Below are 7,021 nucleotides of genomic sequence, written 5' to 3'. Positions count from 1 at the left end.
AATATTTGTATATCAAATGTTCACAAAAAAATAGTACATCCAACATATCAAACCCATCAAAACTAAAAAAAAAAAAGAGTGAATACATACCAAAACATGATTTAGAAATGTTAAACATCCCAAGATTCATGTATACCTCCATTCCATAAGCATAAAATGGGCTAACTATAAAATGACATAAAAGTCCCATCTAAAAATCTAAATTTCTCAATACTAATTAAAGTAACATTTATGTCCTACAACGTATGACATAAGAGTTGCATTTAAAAACCCAAAATCTTGTTGCCTTCTTCTTTATTTTTTTTCTCCATTCCACCATCCTAAAAGTGTATACCTGCATTTCATAGTTTAATGAGTTTTATAGGTTTTTATTGAAGAAAATAAACATGGATCGATGTTATCATAAATGAACAAATCTAAGAACTATTTTTTTTTTCTTTTTTTTTTTTTCCAAATAGAAACATTATTCAAAGAACCTATGGAAAAATTCATGTAGTAGCTAAATGACTCACCATGCATGGTGATCATGATGCATCAACATGATTCATGATTAGTTGTAGCACAAAAGTAGCCCATTCTCCTCTAATTTCATCGAATTCTACTTGAGAATATGTTTTTTTTTTATCACCAAACTGAAATCAAATAAGAAAATAACATTAAAATGCATAACATTTGGAAGACTAAAACTATGTACAATTCATTAAATTTGTAATACCTTTGAAGCGATAATTGTAGGATAAAAAATTATCTCTTTTATGAATCTCACAACAAAGTAGTCACATTCGAACCCTCCTTCTTGTCTTGGACACTAATCGATCAATTATAAAATAACATTAGTACTCATATATATAAATGGTGCAAATGCATAAGCTAATGTGTAAAGAAAATTTTTTGGATGTCACCTGCACTAGTTGCCAAGATGGCTCCCTCTTAGATGTTTTCTTTGCAGATATTCGAAGAACCCTATGTAAATAAGTTCAATGGGTACATTTTTAAATTAGGTAAATGTTATATGTTTTAACATATATATAAATAATAAAAAAAATGTGTTTGAGATGAATGTATTTTTTTTAAAAAAGAAAAATAATATTATGAAAAATAATAGGAAGAACTTACATGTTTACGATATCCTTTAAGTCCTCACATGGTTTGTGATGCATAGGGTCAAGATAGTGAACTATCATTTTCTTTGGCTAATGCATAACAATAGATTACATACTACAAAGCCAATATGATACGGGTGGGACGCCCATATATGCATGCCCAAAAAAATGAAAGCAGACTAATGCCATAACTTAAATATTAATGGAATATACTCCACTTGGTCTCTTCCATATTAAACATATGAACTAATAAAACACCTCACTATAGTGCCAAAAACACATAAAAACAATTGCAGGCATAAGAAACATAGATGACAAGCTATTTTCTCTGAATTTACATCAATTTCTTACTGATTTTTCTTTCACCTAAGTTTTATAAGATTTCATACAATTCTTATTTATAATTTATAACAGAAAGTTTTATGAATATTCATGGGGTTCACAAATAGTCAATAGCTTAATATGAAATGAAGATCAAAAGGCCAAAAGTGGTAAGAGTTTATAGGATTTTTACAAGTAATCTCTTTCTTCAGGATCTTCACTACTTCTGATACACTATCCTGAAAATTAAAGCATAAACAGTCAGCATTATAATGTAATTTTAGCAGTATCATCCAACAAATCAGTTTATTAACCATCTACACCAACACACTCATAATTCAACAGCCAAATAAAATTTGATTGTTAATTATTTGGCCAAGAATTTCATCAGAAGGGTTGAAAAGAAATTAATTGAAGATGGGGTTTGATCTTACAACAGCATAGGCAAGGTAGAAGATACAGTACAGTTTTGACCATCAACTTTGGATTAAACTTACTGTACTCAAAATTTCAAACAATGAAAACTATAAGTACATATTATGAAACGTAAGTTCCTATCACATCTACTAAGCCAAGGCACACTGCCTACTGGACTGGTTCGAAGCTGGATCGGTACCATACCTAATGAAGACTGTTGAGTTCCACTAATGAACATTTTAAGCTGAAGAGAAAAATCTCTTACTAGAGCAGATTCTAGAGAAGTTTTCCCAAAATAACGAAATTACAAAATTACAAAATCACGAAATCACAAAATTACAAAATCACGAAATCAAGATAAAGCAGATTCCAGGAAAACTCAAATCAATCGAAGTGGCACAACAAGCTTCTCACTATGGTAATTATGAGATCTGCCATAATTCATCACATTGGCAAAGTTTTTAATTTCTTCTATCTTCTTTATAATCTCCTCTAACATTCTATGGACATCCTTGATTTGTGGATGATTTGTGTCATCTACAGTAAAGACATGTACCCTATTATCAACCTCAATCCAACTACAACTAGGATTCTTCCGAACTCCTTTGTCTCTCATCAGTTTTCTCACATTTGTAACACCTTGTATCTTTCCAGACTCCGAATATATATTGGCTAGAAGACAATAACTTCCAGGTCCTTCTGCATCCAACTCAAGCAAATTCTTCACTGCAAGTTCTGCTAATTTTGTATTGCCATGGATCCGGTAAGCAGCAAGCAGGGCTCCCCAAATGGCAGCATTCGGTTTAAAGGGCATTTGATTGATCAAATTTTTAGCCTGCTCTAACTGGCTAGCCCGGCTAAGTAGATCTACCATGCATACAAAATGCTCGCTCATTGGAGAGATGCCATGATCTTTAGTCATAGACAGGAAGTAATATTGCCCTTCTGAAACAAATCCCGAATGGCTACAACCTTAAAGAACAGATACATAATTTATCTGATCAGACACATTTCCCATATTTAACATTTTCTCAAATATCTCGATAACTTTCCGATCTTGACCAGTTTGAGCATATCCTGCCATCATTGCATTCCAAGGAACCAAATTCTTCATAACAATTGAACTAAACATTTTCTGTGCTTCTTCAATCCGCCCACATCTTGAATACATGGTGACAACACTATTTGCAACTGAAACATTAGAACTGAACCCTAGTTTTTCAGCTTGAGCTAAAATTTGATTCCCAAGTATGAGTACTGCCAAATCAGCACAAGCACTGATTGAAGTTGAAAAAGTGATCCAATCTGTCTTAACCCCTTCCCTTAGCATCTGGATGTATACTTTGAGACCCTCTTCCCAATACCCGCGTTGCATATATGTGGCTAACATTGAGTTCCAGGATATTACATTCCGCTCTGGCATTTTATCAAAATATTCTCGGGCTTTTTCAGCATCACCAGCCTGAGAAAATGCAGTAATCATTGCAGTCCATGAAATTATATCTCTTATTGGCATCAACTCAAATGCATGATTTGCTTTCCAAACATCTCCACACTTCGCATACATTGTAACAAGAGCATTTGCCACAGGAACAGAAGAATCCAGTCCACGAGTGATCGTATGTGCATGGAGCTGTTCCCCAATAGAAATATCCTTTTGACTCAAACAAACTCTAAGAACAGTTGCAAGAGTGAACTGATCCGAAGCCACAAGCACCTCTCTCATTTGATTAAATAATACCAAAGCTTCTTCTTGAAACCCAGCCTGTGCAACTCCCCCAATTAAAGAGGTCCAAGAGACTGCATTATGCTCAGTTAAGCCATCAAATACCTGCCTTGCAGATTCCAAGCGTCCACATTTTGCATACATATCAATCAAACCGCACCTTGCATACACATCAAGACGTGGTTCCATGCGAACAATCTGTGCATGCAGATGTGCACCCCATTCCAGATCATAAATGCTGGTGCACGCACTAAGAACACTAGCATATGTCATGGAATTAGGTCTAAAACCTTGGTTCCACATCTCAAGGAACATATTAAGAGTTTCAGCGCCAAACCCATGTTGCGACAAGATTGAAATCATCGTATTCTAAGAAAGAGTGTCGCGCTCAGGCATTTTAGCAAACAACTCAAGAGCCTTTTTAACGATGCCATATTTTGAATAACCATAAATCATACTATTCCAACAAAACAAACTTGGATTCGGGGTCCTACAAAACACTTTCTGAGCGAAATCCATTGCACCACACTTGATGTACATATCAAGAACTGAAGTTTCAACACAAGTGTCTATTCCAAATCAAATTTCTCTGCAAAACCATGCAATTGCAAAGCTAACAATAGATTACATACTACAAAGCCAATATGATACGGGTGGGACGCCAAAATCAAGATCCATTCAATTTTATACCCACTAATCCATTCCAATTTTCTCATCACATTTAGACCCATTCGGAACTTCCACCATTGGAAATCGAACTGCGAAGAAAATAACCTTAAGCACGGCGAGGTCGACCACGTCCTCGCCACTGCTGGTTGATTTCCATACCGCCTCTATCATCTCCTTCCCATCAATCACGCCACGGATCAGCCCCAACGAATATAACTTGAACAACCACTCCAACACTGGCTCCATAACCTTCACGAAGGCTGAATCAAGAGCCAGTAGAAGAGGCTGCAAAACAAACCCTCTTCTTGGGGATTTCAAATTTCAGATTTCAGACAATGGGACGTGTTCACCGTATGGGGCATTCTGTACCTATGATTCTCACAATTACTTATTAAAAATCATTCTTTTTTTTTCCTGTTTTCACTTTTTTTAATGACTTGATCATGTGTTTGGTTTAGATTACAAAATCTATTAATCTACAGTTTTTTCTTCTATGCTAGAAGATTAAACCTAAGTTTTTCTTCCCTACAACTCAAGAAAACACAATTCACAAAAACCATAATACAAAGATGTTGAAACAATTAATATAATGACATTAATAAAAGAAATTATACATCTAAGAGATTTTGGGTTATCTTGGAGTCCACAAAGTAAAGAATGTCGGTTGTGAACGTGTTGACTATGGGTGAGAGAAAAGGTTGAAGAAGATCATGATTTTATGTACAAGGTTTATATATTGATATTTTTTAGATTGTGGGTGAAATATGGAAACAATGGGATTTTTATATATTATCCATCATTATTACTTCTAATTGTGGGTGCAATATGGAAACAATTGGATTTTTATATATTATCCATCATTATTACTTCTAAAAGTGGGCTCATTAAGTTATAATACTTAAAAAAAATTATTTTATATGATGTCACTTCCCAAAAAATGACACTATAAATATAAAACTAATATCATCTAACTACCTCAATTGAAGATTTTTTATATGATGTGTCACCTTTATTAATTATAAACCCTATGGTGTCATTATTTTAAAAGTGACACCATAAACTATTTTTGTAGTAGTGATGTCAGCATTATGTTAGGCACATGCGTGTTCACGTGGAACACGCTTCTGCTAAAAAAGACGATCCGTCCTGGTCATGGATGAACACGAAACAAAAGAGGATTCACTTCCACTTCCGTCCTCTTGTTCAAGCGATAAAAGAACAAAATTGATCTGTTGCACCTATCATGGTTAGATGCACCCGTCCTTTATCATTGCATTCAACATAATGGACGGAATTTGGTTTCTTCACTACCGATTCCTATAGCACCATCTTTACATTATGACCATATTATGTTCATTCATTGACTAATGTTTATTTATAAATTTTCATTGTTGAAAAATAAGCCTATATAGGCAAACTTGATTGACAGTGAGCCTATCTCTGTGCCAATGGTCGAAGACAATAGTTTTGCAAAGTGACTAGAAACCCCTCGTCACAACCTAAAGGAAGGGGTTGGAGTCCATTTTCAGACGTCATAATGAAGGTAGTGGAGAATATGGTTGTTCCCGCGACAGTTCTGCATGTTACCCCCATGGTGGCATTCCATAGTGATGCGCACATTGGTACTAATAGCAACACTCCATTGGTGTTTACCTGGGGTGCCTGATATGTTGAACGAAATTATCTTATCATACCTACTTTCCAGGAATGAAGTTTTTTTTCAATGAGCAAGGGAGTTTGCAAGCTTCCTTCCTTCTCTTGCATCTGGTATTAGTCCTTATCCTAGTCTATGGTGTCTGTTAGCTTCTTGTCCCTCTGCTTTTCAATTAATGCTGGGGGATGGAGTTCTTCTGGTTTCTGTTGAGGGTAGAAGCAGAGCTGTCTTCCTGTAACGTAAATTGATCCACACCTTCTGCCATGTAAATCGTATTGTATGTAAAAACATGCTAATAAAATCTATAAATTGAAGTAATTCATTTCTTTATGCATTTTCTGTTTACCTGTTTGGTTAAATGAGTAGTGAGTTTTGGTTGTATGCTGCAGGATTTATGCATTCCATTATTCTTATTTTTGTCCATGAGACCTCAAAAGCCCCTGCATCAGTTCTGTACCAAAACTCAGGAAGTGTCAATACATACCCCACCAATGTATTGGGGATTTTTAACATCTACAGCAAATTGAAACCAAAAAATTCTTTCAAACAGGTGCTTGTAAAAGTATGGAGAAATTTAAGGTGGTTTTGGTCGGACAACTTTCATATTGAATTTATACAAAAAAAAAAAAAAATACGACACTTTACATATGAAGTGTAATTACTAATTACTTTTCATGGAAAGATGCATTTATATTTTAGAAGTTGTAATTTTAAAATACTCATATCAAATAACTTGTGAAGTTATCCTTTTAAATCAATATAATACTTTTTTTTTTTAAAATCAATTCATTTTAGAAGTTGTCATTTATATATTTTTAATTATTAATTGATTTTTTAAAATTATAATAATAATAAATTTGATTTATTACTTTTTTATTTTTATTTTTAAAAAAAATTGCACGTAAATTGCTTTTTGGAATTATGACTTCCATAAAAAAGTTGTTTTCTTAAAAAAAAAAAAAAATTAATTCACAACCAAATTGCTTTTTGAAATAGCAATTTTCATAAAAAGATTTGTATAGAAAAAAAAATGGTTTTGTAGACCCCAAAATTCATCCTAGCCTTTTTTTATATTTTATTTTTATTTTTATATATTTATTTTATTTTTGTTTATTTTACTTGTTTTAGGAT

At 33.6% G+C, this 7,021-nt stretch overlaps 1 pseudogene; it reads right to left on the bottom strand.

Moving 5' to 3' along the window:
* Positions 1-2,220: 2,220 nt before the first annotated feature.
* On the bottom strand, positions 2,221-4,482 carry LOC117905434 (annotated as a pseudogene).
* Positions 4,483-7,021: the final 2,539 nt, after the last annotated feature.

This window comes from Vitis riparia, chromosome 18, assembly GCF_004353265.1.
Source record: "Vitis riparia cultivar Riparia Gloire de Montpellier isolate 1030 chromosome 18, EGFV_Vit.rip_1.0, whole genome shotgun sequence".
NCBI classification, from domain to species: domain Eukaryota; kingdom Viridiplantae; phylum Streptophyta; class Magnoliopsida; order Vitales; family Vitaceae; genus Vitis; species Vitis riparia.
This window is presented reverse-complemented; position numbering and strand designations above follow the sequence as displayed.